At 30.2% G+C, this 16,665-nt stretch overlaps 1 long non-coding RNA gene across 1 annotated transcript; it reads right to left on the minus strand.

Annotated features, from left to right (window-relative positions):
• Positions 1-129: 129 nt before the first annotated feature.
• Positions 130-11,155, minus strand: LOC133034846 (uncharacterized). The gene is made up of 2 exons (XR_009686197.1): positions 7,944-11,155; positions 130-510 (listed from the first exon to the last, which is right to left on the minus strand). It is a non-coding gene; the product is annotated as an uncharacterized LOC133034846 (long non-coding RNA).
• Between the last annotated feature and the right edge of the window lie 5,510 nt (positions 11,156-16,665).

Raw genomic sequence — 16,665 nt, forward strand, 5'->3', positions numbered from 1 at the left:
TACGTGTATGTATATAGTATATATATATATATGAATTGTATGAATAAAGATATATATATGTATATACTGATGAAAATGTATATATAATATAAATGGTATGAATATAAGTATATATATATACACACAAACTGAACCGAAAACAAATATATATATATATGAACAGTGTATATGTGTATATATATGAAACTCAACCAAAATCAAGGCAGAGATAAAACCGCTCTGATACCAACTGTTAGACTATAATATAGTGTATGTAATATAGCATATACAAATGATATGAAATGCGGAAAACAAATTGTAATCATATCAATAATATATGCAATGAAAGGATCGATATGCCTCCAGTCATTGATCTTTGAGCTTCAATCCCTGCGATAGCTTTGGTATTGGAGTTCGGGCTTCCTCGCTCTCTCAACTCTCTTTAGATGGAATTTGCTGAATGAATTCAGAATGAGTGAGAAGCTCGGGGACCGAGACCCTATATTTATAGGTGAGATACTCCATCAGTATCTGCGCCACATTAATTGTTAGAATATTTTGACAATTAATTCAGGAAATCAAATCAGGAAATGAATATAGAAATCTGACCATATATAGAATATTACATAATTGATTTTGTCCAGATTCAATGAATATAAAATATTCATTTATCAGAAAATCAATTATTTATTTATTTCCTTAAATAGAAAATCATTTCCATAAATAGAAAATTATTTCGATAAATAGAAAATTCATTTCTATAATTAAAATATTCTAATAATTTCTACATATTTCTTAAGCATGCATAACTAGAAACCTCTAGACTAAAGTTTTCTAGAAATGCCTATGTTCTATTGTATTTTTACATGTCTAGAAAATTCTAAATTATTCTACAATTATCTAAAAGTTTAGAGTATGTTTTTCGACAAATGTGTAGAAAATTCTAGACTTAATTTGAGTACTGTAGAAATGTGTATCAATTTCTAATAGTTTTTCTATGTGCAAAAATTGGTGAAGTTCTGAGTCTTTGCTATTTGTTTCATAATTTTGACGCTCATTTCCATTTCCCTCTTTCTATGTTCAGTTTACACATGTTGAGTTTGAGAGAGAGAGAATGAAAGAGAAGAGTGTGTTTCTGTATTATTGATTTGAATGAATTATTACATACACTGAAAAATAAGTCAGTATTTATGAACAACAGATTAAAGAAGTCAATTAATTATAGAGTTAGTTGGATGACAGCAGAGCAAACTAACAAAACAAATAAATTAACAATAACAGTGTGAGATTTTGAGTATTACTGCTAGTCCTTGAAGCTGTAGTACAAATATAAAGAGTAAGAAAAAAAACTTAATATCACAACTAGAAAGGATCATTTAGAGAAATTTTATGATTTTTTTTATTTTCAATGCACAAATACACAAGATTTTACTTCTTACTATTATAAAAGTATATTAATCATGTGATTGTTAGAAGAACATGATTACATCAATTTTTTTCATATAATTTTGACTCAAAAAGTAAAATCTTTTAAGTGTTCTTTCGTTTGTCCAAGGCACAACCTAGAAGCACTTACCCTAATTTTAATATGTCAATAGTTTCTATTAAATCTAAATTAGAAAAATGAAAATCCAATAAAAAAAAGGTACATGTGCATCAAAACCAATCTACGAATAGAAAGTCAAATTTTCCATTTAAAAAAGAAAGAAAAAAAGATAGAAGCAGAGGTATATATACTATTTTAGAATCAAAAGTAAATAATTCATTTTTAACCAAAAATCAAGTCGTCGAAGAAAAGTTTAAATAATATATAAAATTTTAAAATTAAGCCCCATATATCATATTCTTAAAACATAGAGTTGATTATTTTAGTGCAATATATTCATATGTTTAAACTATATGAGTCAAAACAAAAGATAAGATTGAGTTCAAGAATACTTTTTTGAACCCCTTAAAGCTGAAATTTGAAATCTTTATCGATAATTGAAATAAAACGGGGGAACCAATTACTGTAAATATGTTTTACGATTCAAAAAATTGACCTTTAAAAGTGTGAAAGAATTTTGCAAGCCAAACCCGCCAAAACAGAGTTAAAACATGCCTGAAAAAAAGAAAAAGAAACCAGAGAGAGAGAGAGATGTTGAGACTCACAGATGCAACTATAAGAGTATATAAATAAGAAAGAAAGACCCAAAAAGATTCACAAAGATTCAATCACAAACTTAGAACATACACATCAAAGCATAAAATTTAAATACATAATACTAAATTTTACCAAATAAAATCATATATACATGAAAGCATGACTTAAGTATACAAATTATATAATGACTCAGTAAACAAAACCTGAGAGTTTGAAGATAAATCAGAGAAGCAATTACGTATTCTACAGCAAAGTTCCACTTCTTAAAACTGATTATTTGATAAGTTTGATCATGTTAGAATAGTATACTTATACTAACCTTTAAAGAAAGGATAACTCTCAATCTGACAAATCATATAACACATATATAATGACTCAGCACTAATATATCAATTAGTTCAACACGTAACAAAATATGAGATAAAATAAAAAGTTTATCTTCAAATACTTTGAAAACTCTACTAACAGATATTCAGAAATTATGAAAAATTGATATTATGAAAAATAAAAAAATTTAGCATTGTAACACGTATTTGATGAGAAAGCTAAATATAGATAAGTTAATAAATAGTTGTATATTTTTTGTTTTTTAAAAAAAAAAATAAAACCCCAGAAATTATATATATATATATATATTAGCTATTTCTTTTAAGGGAGAAATTACCAAACATGCATCAGTCCAAGAAATTCAAAAATAAAAAATTGAAATTAAAATATGTGTAAAGGAAGATAAATTTCATCAAAATAGTAATTAGCTGTAAATTTTATTTATGAAAAAAATTGAAAAAATAGAAAAAAAAAAAAATTAGGCATCTCACATTTTTATATACAGATAGAGAGAAAAAGAGGTAAAGAAATTAGGGATTTGAAAAAAAAAAAAAAATTGAGAAATATGAATAAAAAAAATTAGGGATTTTACATTTTTATATACAAATAGAGAGAAAAAAAGGTAAAAGAATTAGTGATTTTGAAATCAATAAAAATACTTGGTATTAACATCTAAATCAATCTAGAGATGTGCATGCCGAAGCTGAAGATTTACCACACCACACCATTCAAATCCATTCCAAATAGATATATCCTCTATACATAACAAAAAAAATAATACTAAGTGTAGATAGAGGTTGTGGTTGAATCACCCAAACTCATCATCACCAACGTAATGTGAAGACGAGGTGTAGTTACAGAGAAATAGAAGGAGAGAAGAAGAGGAAGAGAATAAAGTTTATGGGAGCTAACTTGGTTGAATTAGTCAACAAAATGGTGACATTATTAATATAGAAGAAAAAGGAAGAATAATATGACCAGTCAACAAAATGGCAATATTGGTAATATTAATTTTTAAAAAGGGCAAATTTGTCATCAACTATCACACCTATAAGCAATATTTATAATAGTAAGAATTTCCCTCTTTCTGTGTTCATTTTACAGATGTTGAGTTTGAGAGAGAGAGAGAGAGAGAGAGAGAGAGAGAGAGAGAGAGAGAGAGAGAGAGAGAGAGAGAGAGAGAGAGAGAGAGAGAGAGAGAGAAGAATGTGTTTCTGTATTATTGATTTGAATGAATTATTACACACACTGATAAATAAGTCAGTATTTATATACAACAGATTAAAGAAGCCAATTAATTACAGAGTTAGTTGCATGACAGCAGAGCAAACTAACAAAACAAATAAATGAACAATATCAGTGTGAGATTTTAAGTATTACTTCTAGTCCTTGAAGCGGTAGTACAAATATAAAGAGTAACAAAAAGAACTTAATATCACAACAAGAAAAAATCATTTAGCGAAATTTTATGATTTTTTTATTTTCAATGCAAAAATACACAAGATCTTACTTCTTACTATTATAAAAGTATCTTAATCATGTGATTGTTAGAATAACATGATTACATAATTTTTTTTTCATATAATTTTGACTCAGCCAGAAAAACCTTTTAATTATTCTTTCGTTTGTCCAAAGCACAACCTAGAAGCACTCACCCTAATTTTAGTATGTCAATAATTTCTATTAAATCTAAATTGGAAAAAAAGAAAATCCAATAAAAAAAAAAGGTACATGTGCATCAACACCAATCTATGAATAGAAAGTCAAATTTTCCATATAATAGAGAAAGAAAAAAAAAAAAAAGATAGCAGCACAAGTATATATATATACTATTTTAGAATCAAATGTAAAGAATTCATTTCTTAAATCAAAAATCAAGTCATCGAAGAAAAATTTAAATAATATATAAAATTTTAAAATTAAGCCCCATATATCACATTCTTAAAACATAGAGTTTATTATTTTAGTGCAATATATTCATTTGTTTAAACTATATGAGTCAAAATAGAAGATAAGATTGAGTTCAACAACGCTTTTTCAAACCCCTTCAAGCTAAAATTTAAAATCTTTAACAATAATTGGAATAAAACGAGATAACCAATTATTGTAAATATGTTTTACAATTTAAAAAACTCACCTCTAAATGTGTGAGAGAATTTTTTAAGTCAAACCCACCAAAACAGAGTTAAAACATGCCTGGAAAAAAGAAAAAGAAAACAGAGAGATAGATGTTGAGACTCGCATATGCAACTATAAGAATATATAAATAAGAAAGATAGACCCAAAAAGATTCCAAAAGATTCAATCACAAACCAAGAACATACACATATATACCAATCAAAGCATAAAACTTAAATACATAATAATAAATTTCACCAAATAAAACCATATATACATGAAAGCATGACTTAAGTATACAACAAAACAAGTCTATATAATGACTTAGTAAACCAAACCTGAGAGGTTGAAGAAGTTAAATTAGAGAAACAATTACGTATTCTACAGCAAAGTTCCATTTCTTAAAACTGTTTATTTGATAAGTTTGATTATGTATGAATAGTATACTTATACTAACCCTTAAAGAGAGGATAACTCTCAATCTGACAAATCATATATCACGTATATATAATGACTCAGTACTAATATATCAATTAGTTCAACACGTAGCAAAATATGAGATAAAATCAAAAATTTATCTTCAAATACTTTGAAAACTCTACTAAGTGATATTCAGAAATTATGAAAAATAAAAAATTTACCATTGTAACACGTATTTGATGAGTAAGCTAAATATAGATAAATTAACAAATAGTTGTATATTTTTTTGTTTGTTTTTTTTTTAAAAAAAAAAAAAAACCCTAGAAATTATCTATATTTTTTTTTAGCTTTTTCTTTTAAGGGAAAAATTACCAAACATGCATCAGTCCAAAAAATTCAAAAATAAAAAACTGAAATTAAAATATGTGTAACTGAAGATAAATTTCATCAAAATGGTAACTGGCTGTAAATTTTATTTATGAAAAAAAATTGAAAAAATAGAAATAAATTAGGCATCTCACATTTTTATATACAGTTAAAGAGAAAAAGAGGTAAAGAAATTAGAGATTTGAAAAAACAAATTGAGAAATATGAATAAAAAAATTAGGGAATTTTACATATTTATATACAGATAGAGAGAAAGAAAGGTAAAAGAATTAAGGATTTTGAAATCAATAAACATATATGGTATTACCATCTAAATCAATCCAGAGATCTGCATGTCGAAGCTGAAGATTTACCACACCACACCATTCAAATCCATTCCAAATACATATATACTCTTCACATAACAAAAAAAAAAGTACTAAGTGTAGATAGAGATTGTGGTTGAATCACCCAAACTCATCATCACCAACCAACATAGTGTGAAGACGAGGTGTAGTTACTAAGAAATATAAGGAGAGAAGAAGAGGAACAGAATAAAGTTTATGGGAGTTGACTTGGTTGAATTAGTTCACAAAATGGTGACATTATTAATATAGAAGAAAAAGGAAGAATAATCTGACCACCCAACAAAAAGGCAATATTGGTAATATATATTTTTTAAAAGGGTAAATTTATCATCAACTATCATACCAATAAGCAATATTTATAATTGTAAGGATTTTCTTCTTTCTGTGTTCAGTTTACAGATGTTGAGTTTGAGAGAGAGAGAGAACGAAAGGGAAGAATGTGTTTCTGTATTATTGATTTGAATGAATTATTACACACTGATAAATAAGTCAGTATTTATATACAGCAGATTGAAGAAGCCAATTAATTATAGAGTTAGTTGGTTGACAACAGAGCAAACTAACAAAGCAAATAAATGAACAATAACAGTGTGAGATTTTGAGTATTACTGCTAGTCCTTGAAGCTGTAGTACAAATATAAAGAGTAAGAAAAAGAACTTAATCTCACAACAAGAACGGATCATTTAGAGAAATTTTATGATTTTTTTTTTTTATTTTCAAGGAAAAAATACACAAGATCTTACTATTTTCAATGCATCCACACCAATCTATGAATAAAAAGTCAAATTTTCCATTTAAAAGAGAAAGAAAAAAGATAGAAGCAGAGGTATATACACTATTTTAGAATCAAATGTAAATAATTCATTTCTTAAACCAAAAATCAAGTGGTCAAAGACAAATTTAAATAATATATAAAATTTTAAAATTAAGCCCCATATATCAGATTCTTAAAACATAGAGTTGATTATTTTAGTGCAATATATTCATTTGTTTAAACTATATGAGTCAAAACAAAAGATAAGATTGAGTTCAAGAATACTTTTTCGAACCCCTTAAAGCCAAAATTTAAAATCTTTAACAATAATTGGAATAAAACAAGATAACTAATTACTGTAAATATGTTTTACAATTCAAAAAACTAACATCTAAAGGTGTGAGAGAATTTTGTAAGCCAAATCCACCAAAACAGAGTTAAAACATGCCTGGAAAAAAGAAAAATAAAACAGAGAGAGAGATGTTGAGACTCACAGATGCAACTATAAGAGTATTTAAATAAGAAAGAAAGACCCAAAAAGATTCACAAAGATTCAATCACAAACCGAGAACATACACATATATACCCATCAAAGCATAAAACTTAATTACATAATAATAAATTTCACCAGATAAAACCATATATACATGAAAGCATGACTTAAGTATACAACAAAAAAAGTCTATATAATGACTCAGTAAACCAAACTGAGAGTTTGAAGAAGTTAAATCAGAGAAGCAATTACGTATTCTACAGCAAAGTTCCACTTCTTAAAACTGTTTATTTGATAAGTTTGATCATGTTAGAATAGTATACTTATAATAACCTTTAAAGAGAAGATAACTCTCAATCTGACAAATCATATAACACATATATATAATGACTCAACACTAATATATCAATTAGTTCAACACGTAACAAAATATGAGATAAATTCAAAAATTTATCTTCAAATACTTTGAAAACTCTACTAACAGATATTCAGAAATTATGAAAAATTGATATTATGAAAAATAAAAAATTTACCATTGTAACACGTATTTGATGAGTAAGCTAATTATAGATAAATTAACAAATTGTAGTATATTTTTTTGTTTTTTTTTTCCCAGAAATTATCTCTATGTTTTTTAGCTTTTTCTTTTAAGAGAAAAATTACCAAACATGCATTAGTCCAAGAAATTGAAAAATAAAAAATTGAAATAAAAATATGTGTAAAGGAAGATAAATTCCATCAAAATGGTAACTCGCTGTAAATTTTATTTATGAAAAAAAATTGACAAAATAGAAATAAATTAGGCATCTCACATTTTTATATACAGATAGAGAGAAAAGGAGGTAAAGAAATTAGGGATTTGAAAAAAAAAATTAAAAAATTTGACGAAAAAAATAAGGGAATTTACATTTTTATATACAGATAAAGAGAAAGAGAGGTAAAAGAATTAGGGATTTTGAAATCAATAAACATACCTAGTATTAACATTTAAATCAATCTAGAGATGTGCATGTCGAAGCTGAAGATTTACCACACCACACCATTCAAATCCATTCAAAATAGATATATACTCTTCACAGAACAAAAAAAATAATATTAAGTGTAGATAGAGGTTGTGGTTGAATCACCCAAACTCATCATCACCAACGTAATGTGAAGACGAGGTGTAGTTACTAAAAAATAGAAGGAGAGAAGTAGAGGTAGAGAATAAAGTTTATGGGAGTTGACTTGGTTGAATTAGTCAACAAATTGGTGACATTAATAATATAGAAGAAAAAGGAAGAATAATATGACCAGCCAACAAAGGCAATATTGGTAATATCTATTTTTAAAAAGGGCAAATTTATCATCAACTATCACACCAATAATCCATATTTATAATTGTAAGGATTTTCCTCTTTCTGTGTTCAGTTTACAGATGTTGAGTTTGAGAGAGAGAGAGAGAGAGAGAGAGAGAGAGAGAGAGAGAGAGAGAGAGAGAGAGAGAGAGAGAGAGAGAGAGAGAGAGAGAGAAGAATGTGTTTCTGTATTATTGATTTGAATGAATTATTACACACACTCATAAATAAGTCAATATCTATATATAGCAGATTAAAGAAGCCAATTAATTACAGAGTTAGTTGGATGACAACAGAGCAAACTAACAAAGCAAATAAATGAACAATAACAGTGTGAGATTTTGAGTATTACTGCTAGTCCTTGAAGCGGTGGTACAAATATAAAGAGTAACAAAAAGAACTTAATATCACAACAAGAAAGGATCATTTAGAGAAATTTTATGATTTTTTTTTTATTTTCAATGCAAAAATACACAAGATCTTACTTCTTACTATTATAAAAGTATCTTAATCATGTGATTGTTAGAATAACACGATTACATCAATTTGTGTCACATAATTTTGACTTTGCCAATAAAACCTTTTAAGTATTCTTTCGTTTGTCCAAGGCACAACCTAGAAGCACTCACCCTAATTTTAATATGTCAATAATTTTTATAAATCTAAATTGGAAAAATGAAAATTCAATAAAAAAAAAGGTACATGTGCATCGACACCAATCTATGGATAGAAAGTCAAATTTTCTACTTAAAAGAGAAAGAAAAAAAAGGTAGCAGCAGAGGTATATATACTATTTTAGAATCAAATATAAATAATTCATTTCTTAAACCAAAAATCAAGTCGTCGAAGAAAAGTTTAAATAATATATAAAATTTTAAAATTAAGCCCCATATATCATATTCTTAAAACATTGGGTTGATTATTTTAGTGCAATATATTCATTTGTTTAAACTATATGAGTCAAAACAAAAGATAAGATTGAGTTCAAGAATACTTTTTCAAACCCCTTAAAGCCAAAATTTAAAATCTTTAACAATAATTGGAATAAAACGAGATAACCAATTATTGTAAATATGTTTTACAATTCAAAAAACTGACCTCTAAATGTGTGAAAGAATTTTTTAAGTCAAACCCACCAAAACAGAGTTAAAACGTGTCTACAAAAAAGGAAAAGAAAACAAAGAAAGAGATGTTGAGACTCACAAATGCAACTATAAGAGTATATAAATAAGAAAGAAAGACCCAAAAAGATTCACAAAGATTCAATCAGAAACCGAGAACATACACATATATACCCATCAAAGCATAAAACTTAAATACATAATAATAAATTTCTCTAAATAAAATCATATATACATGAAAGCATGACTTAAGTATACAACAAAACAAGTCTATATAATGACTCAGTAAACCAAACCTGAGAGTTTGAAGAAGTAAAATTAGAGAAGCAATTACGTATTCTACAGCAAAGTTCCACTTCTTAAAACTGTTTATTTGATAAGTTTGATCATGTTAGAATAGTATACTTATACTAACCTTTAAAGATAGGATAACTCTCAATCTCACAAATCATATAACACGTATGTGTAATGACTCAGCACTAATATATCAATTAGTTCAACACGTAGCAAAATATAAGATAAAATCAAAAATTTATCTTCAAATACTTTGAAAATTCTACTAAGAGATATTCAGAAATTATGAAAAATCGATAATATGAAAAATAAAAAATTTAGCATTGTAACACGTATTTGATGAGTAAGCTAAATATAGATAAATTAACAAATAGTTGTATATTTTTTGTTTTTCTTTATTAAAAAAAAACCCCAGAAATTATCTATATTTTTTTTAGCTTTTTCTTTTAAGGGAAAAATTATTAAACATGCATCAGTCCAAGAAATTCAAAAATAAAAAGCTGAAATTAAAATATGTGTAAAGGAAGATAAATTTCTTCAAAATAGTAACTGGTTGTAAATTTTATTTATGAAAAAAAAAATTGAAAAAAAAGAAATAAATTAGGCATCTCACATTTTTATATACAGATAGAGAGAAAGTGAGGTAAAGAAATTGGGGATTTTGAAATCAATAAACATACCTGGTATTAACATCTAAATCAATCCAGAGATGTTCATGTCGAAGCTGAAGATTTACAACACCACACCATTCAAATCCATTCCAAATACATATATACTCTTCATAGAACAAAAATAATAATACTAAGTGTAGATAAAGGTTGTGGTTGAATAACCCAAACTCATCATCACCAACGTAATGTGAGGACGAGCTGTAGTTACAGAGAAATAGATTGGGAGTAAGAAGAGAAAGAGAATAAAGTTTATGGGAGCTGACTTGGTTGAATTAGTCAACAAAATGGTGACATTATTAATATAGAAGAAAAAGGAAGAATAATACCAGAAGTCAACAAAATAGTAATATTAGTAATATCTGTTTTTAAAAAGAACAAATTTGTCATCAACTATCACACCAATAAGCCATATTTATAATAGGAAGATAATGTTAATTATAATCTTTAAGGGTAAATTGTGTTAGAAATTTTTTTACCAGGATCTTTGATATACTCACAAGTATGTTGATTAACACCCTAAATATGAACTTCTAAAACGATTATGAAATAAACACATATAAAGTATTAGAAACCGTACATTGGGTGCAGCGGAATAATATGACTCCTTCCGTTTAGATTTCTAACCCTTGTATCCTTTCTGTCGCAGAGTATTATCAAGATCTGAACGTGGATCTCTTTCTCTCCTTCTTTAGTGTTGAAACTCCTTCTTGCTGAAAGTCTTTCTTCACGATCTTCCTCACTATGATTGAGGTATCACTTGTTGTGTGTGGGCACTACTCTAATCACTAAGTGTTTCGAAATCTCAAGGAAGAAGAGAGAGAGAGAGAGAAGTGGCGGCCAGGTATAGAGAGAGAAGGCTCAGGTTTTTCTGAATGAAAAGTGTAATTTTCCTGAAGCCTTCACCATCTATTTATAGCATTCCACTAGGGTTAGGTTTGAATTATTTGGCATTAAAATATAAAAATATCAGATGATAAATGCTATAAAAGTGGTCGGCCCTTTGCAATATGGAATTTGGCCTCACTTTTTGCAATTTTGCAGTTTTATCATTTTTTGCATCTCATTTTCTCAAAAAACGCCAATTTTCTAGTCAACCATTTAAATGCCAATTCTAACTATTTAATAACTATAAATAATTACTAAATAATATTGTCATTTATCATATTTATTAATTGAACCATACAAAGTATCATAATTAACAAATATGTCCCTAAAACTCTTTCTTTACAATTTCGCCCTTACTTAGTGAAAAATTCACAAATGGACATAGTGTAATTTGAGAATTATAATTGATTAATCAAAACCAATTATATGAGTCTTACAAGCAATATTATCTCAACTAGTGTGGGGACCATGGGTCTATATAACCGAGCTTCGAATAAGCAGATCAAGAATTTATAACCTAAATTCACTGACTTATTAATTCTTCGTTGAATCCACGCATAGAACTTAGAATTGCACTCTCAGTATATTGAATGCTCTATATGTTCCACCATATAGACACATCATTAGTTATCCATTGTTATAATCCTAATTTGATCAATGATCCTCTATATGAATGATCTACACTCTAAAGGGATTAGATTACCGTTACACCCTACTATGTATTTTATCCTTAAAACACTTAACCCCGTATAAATGATATTTCAGCTTATGTGAAATGAGTACTCCACCATTTATTTTTGTTTGGTCAAGCTCGAAGGAGATCATCCTTTACTTACTATTCGCCAGATAGAAGCTATAGATTCCATGTTTATGTTAGCGCTCCCACTTTCAATTTGCCTTCTTAGTGTTTCCAAAATGTACGTATCACCCTGACCTAAAAGTAGGCTTAACTAACAAATCAAAGAACACGAATAGCCTCTTGAGATTGAGCCTAAACATAACAGGATTAAGATCATTTGATCTAGGATCAACTAGGCGATATTGACTTGAATAGATATTACGGTAAGTTTAATAAATCTAAGTCAAAGTTCAATATCGGTCCCTTCCGATGCATACTCCATGCACCCAACCTGAGCTTTACTTTAACCAATGCCCTGGAAAGAACATAGCATTTCTCCAAATGCAAGTAAACTCTGTTGTAGATTATCATATCAGTAAAACCCTGTGTCTGATAAATCTAGGAAACTTTATTCACATAGTCATGTTTACTTTCCAAAGTGTTGACAACACAATAAACAGGATCAAGTATGTGAAAAGGGTTTCAGATGAATTTATAAATCAAATAGACAAACAATTGATAACATGAACCAAAACATACACAAATGAATGAAAAAATACTTCTGTTTCTTTATTGATGTTAAATAAAATGGATTACATTGAAATGGAGTTTTATTTAGTGCATAAAACCCAACAAACTCCCACTTGCACTAATATAAAACTAATAAGTACATATCAATTAATCCTAAATTCTGACGGTGCTTTTCAAATGTAGTCACGGCCAAGACTTTGGTGAATGGATCAGCTAAGTTGTCTTCTGTGTCCACTTTCTCAACTAGTACATCCCCTCTTGCCACATATTCTCTGATGATGTGATACTTCCTTTCAATGTGTTTCCTTCTCTTGTGGCTTCGAGATTCCTTACTGTTGGCTATTGCTCCATTATTATCACAAAGTAGGACCAGAGGCTTTTCCATTCCAGGCACGACATCAATACTGGTGAAGAATTTTCTTAGCCAGACAAGCTCTTTAGCAGCTTCTGCTGCAGCTATGTATTCGGCTTCCATCGTCGACTCCGATATCGCGGTTTGTTTTGCACTCCTCCAAACCACTACTCCACCCCCAAGAGTAAACACCATCCCAGATGTAGATTTCCTGTCTTCAAGACTTGCCTGGAAATCTGAATCAGTATAGCCTATGGGATTTAAAGCACCACCCTTGTAGACTAACACAAGATTCCTTGTACTCTTTAAGTATTTCAGAATATACTTAACTGCATTCCAATGTTGTTGTCCTGGATTTGACTGATACCTGCTCACGATTCCAACAGCATAGCAAATGTCAGGTCTAGTGCATAACATTGCATACATTAGACTTCTAACTGCAGAAGCATAAGGAATTTTCGCCATGTCCTCTATCTCTTGAGGATCAGTCTGAGACTGTTCCTTAGATAGACGGATACCATATCTAGAAGGCATGTTTGCCCCATTGGTGTTGTTCATGGAGAATCTCTCTAAAACTTTGTCAATGTAGGTTGTTTGAGAGAGAGCAAGAAATATGTTCTTCCGGTTTCTGATAATCTAAATACCAAGAACATAGGCTACTTCACCGAAATCTTTCATATCGAATTGAGTGTTAAGCCATTCCTTGATGGGAGTCATTTTCTTGATATTGTTTCCAATAATCAAAATGTCGTCAACATAAAGGACCAGGAATACTACTACTTGATCTTCCTTGAGTTGGTAAACACAAGGTTCATCTTCATTCTGAAGAAACCCGTAGGTCTTGATGATTTCATCAAACCTTTTATTCCATGAGCGAGAAGCTTGCTTAAGTCCATAGATAGACCTATTTAGTTTGCAAACTTTCTTTTCCTGCCCTGGAAGAACATAGTCTTCTGGTTGCTCCATATAGATGGTTTCTTCAAGTACCCCATTAAGGAAGGCAGTCTTGACATCCATTTGCCAGATTTCATAATCGAAAGTAGCAGCTATGGAGAGAAGAATTCGGATGGATTTGAGCATGGCAACAGGATTAAAAGTTTCCTCATAGTCCACGCCTTCTCTTTGGGTATAACCCTTGGCTACAAGTCTAGCTTTAAAAGTTTCGACTTCGCCTCCAGCTCCTCTTTTCTTCTTGTAAACCCACTTGCATCCTGTCGGATGATAGTCATCAGGTGCGTCTACATATTCCCAGACTTTGTTCTTTTTCATGGAATCCATTTCTGAATCCATGATGGCTGACCATCGTTTCCGTTGCGGACTAGCCATTGCCTGTTTATAGGTTAATGGGTCGTCTTCAATACCGTCACTAACGACCATATTGATTTCACCATCCAAGCCATAACGAGCTGGTTTTGTTGAAACCCTCCCACTACGACGAGGAGTGGTGATCTTCTGAACAGAAACTTTAGCAGTAGTTTTCTTAATTGGTTCGACTGAGGGAGTGGGATTGTCCTCTTCTCGAGTGAAAGAGGACGGAACATTGGAAGGACTTATATCTGAAAGCATTTCCTCCAACACTACTTTACTTTGTGGTGTGAAATTCTTAATATAGTCATCTTCAAGGAAAGTGGCGTTTGTGGAAACAAACACTTTATCATCCTTGCGACTATAAAATAGTCCACCCCTAGTCTCTTTAGAATTTTCGACAAACATGCAAACTTCATTTCGTGACTCAAGTTTGCCGTCTTTCTTTCTTAAGATATGAGCAGGGCACCCCCAGATTCTGTAATGGCGTAAACTAGGTGTACGACCATTCCATAGTTCTAAAGGTGTCTTAGGGATTGATTTAGATGGAACAACATTTAGAATGTCGGTTGCCATCTGAATTGCATATCCCCAGAAGGACGTAGGTAGAGTTGAGTAACTAAGCATGGACCTAACCATTTCCAAAAGCGTGCGATTCCGTCTTTCTGCAACTCCATTTTGCTGTGGAGTGCTAGGGGCGGTCAATTGGGATTCAATTCCAAGTTCAATTAAATGATCTTTGAACTGCATATCCATATATTCTCCACTCCTATCAGTTTGCAAGATCTTTAATGTTTTACCCAATTGGTTTTGAGCCAATGCGTGAAATTCTTGAAACTTTGCAAATGTTTCAGATTTCTTATGCATAAGGTAAATATGTCCATATCTAGAGTAATCGTCAATGAAAGTGACAAAGTACTCATAACCTCCTCGGGCTTTTACATTAAAAGGTCCGCAAACATCTGAATGCACTAACCCTAGGGGTTGTTTGGCACGCTCTCCCTTTCCAGAGAAAGAACGTTTGGTCATCTTTCCTTCCAGGCAGGACTCGCATACTGGCAATTCACCTAAGACGACATTTTTCAATGGACCGTCTTTGGTTAGCCTATTGAGTCTATCAAAGCCTATATGAACTAAATGTAAATGCCATAGATATGTTTCATTATCATCATCGATCTTTTGCTTTTTGTGGTTTCTAGGTTTAGCTACTTTAAAAAGTTCGTTATGTAGGGCAAATGGTGTTTCTGGTCTAAGAACATAAAGCCCCTGTTCCATGGATGCAACACAAATATGAATGTCATTTCGAGAAATGGTAGAACCAGAACTCGAAAAATCTAATTTGTATTGTTGCAATTGTAAGCATGAAACAGAAACCAAGTTTCTACTGAAATTTGGAATGTATAAGACATTGTCTAATTCCAAAATTCTGTTTTGAAACTTGAGTTTGGCTTTTCCTCTAGCTCTAACCGAAACCATTTCGCCATTACCAACCTTAAGTTTCAACTCTCCGGATTTCAAATAATTCCAATTCTCAAGCAATTGCAATGAACAACTTACATGGTTTGTAGACCCAGAATCAAGAATCCAAAAGGATTTATCATTCTCTAACACACATGATTCGAAGACTAAAGCATCACTGCTTATTCGTTTGTTAATTGTTGTTCTTACTGGTTCATTTTGTTGTGAAGTATAACTTAAGGAAGTGAAATCACTTTCTCTTATCTTCTCAACTAAGCTCGAAATAGTAGGATTTATGGAGTTATGAACTATTTGCTCTTCAGAGTGAACAATTCCCAGCTTACCTGCTTTCTTGAATTTTAGGTTCATCATGAGCATATGGGAAGTATTACTCTGACAAGGAGTTTATAACTTCAAGTTCAATTGCTAAGATATTAACTAGGAGTGGAATGGGATGAGGGTTATTGGCACTACAACACATCAATAAAACAGAAGTAAGGTTTTGGTTCAAATTCATACACAAGTTCAGAAAATAACACATAATCACATATGTTATAAAATACTAAATCTAACATAGTTTATTTTCCAAGGTTTCCAACATAATGAAATACAGTGTCCCGGTAGGCGAGAGTCAAAGATAACATTAGTTGAATAGAGTAGTCAGCTCATCTAAAATAAAACATTTTAGCAACCTTTTATTCGATCAAAATGAGAATCCAACGTTGTCCCGGTAGGCGAGAGTCAAGGTTATTCTCATTTTATGAGCTTCCACCATTGTTTCATGTTTTATGAGTTTATCTCTAAGTAGTCACCGTCGGGGAGAGTCTAATAGAGACGAAAACTCACAAAACACTTATCAAATGAAATCTTACGGTGTTAAAAGTTTTCAATGAATAACCATACA

The sequence above is a fragment of the Cannabis sativa genome, chromosome 2, assembly GCF_029168945.1.
Source record: "Cannabis sativa cultivar Pink pepper isolate KNU-18-1 chromosome 2, ASM2916894v1, whole genome shotgun sequence".
NCBI classification, from domain to species: domain Eukaryota; kingdom Viridiplantae; phylum Streptophyta; class Magnoliopsida; order Rosales; family Cannabaceae; genus Cannabis; species Cannabis sativa.